This window comes from Neovison vison, chromosome 5, assembly GCF_020171115.1.
Source record: "Neovison vison isolate M4711 chromosome 5, ASM_NN_V1, whole genome shotgun sequence".
NCBI classification, from domain to species: Eukaryota; Metazoa; Chordata; class Mammalia; order Carnivora; family Mustelidae; genus Neogale; species Neogale vison.
The window spans coordinates 67303862-67304133 of NC_058095.1; positions in this window are offsets into that span (position 1 = coordinate 67303862).

A 272-nucleotide genomic window follows, 5' to 3' on the forward strand; every position below is an offset into this window, starting at 1 on the left:
CATAAATAAATAAATAAACAAATATCACATCCAGTGTGAACTTTGTGCCATAGCTAGTTGGCTATGGTGTGTGTGTGTGTGTGTGTGTGTGTGTGTGTGCTGCTATTGAGGCTGGGACAGTTAGTAAGGTTACACAGCCAGTAAACAGCATTGCCTGGGTCTGACTCCAAAGCCTGGAACTTAACTGTGGCACAAGGCTATCTGGCAGAGAATAGAATGGGCTAGGGGCATTCCAGTCCCTCCCTGGGGAGCAGAGACATGAGGGCTTTTTG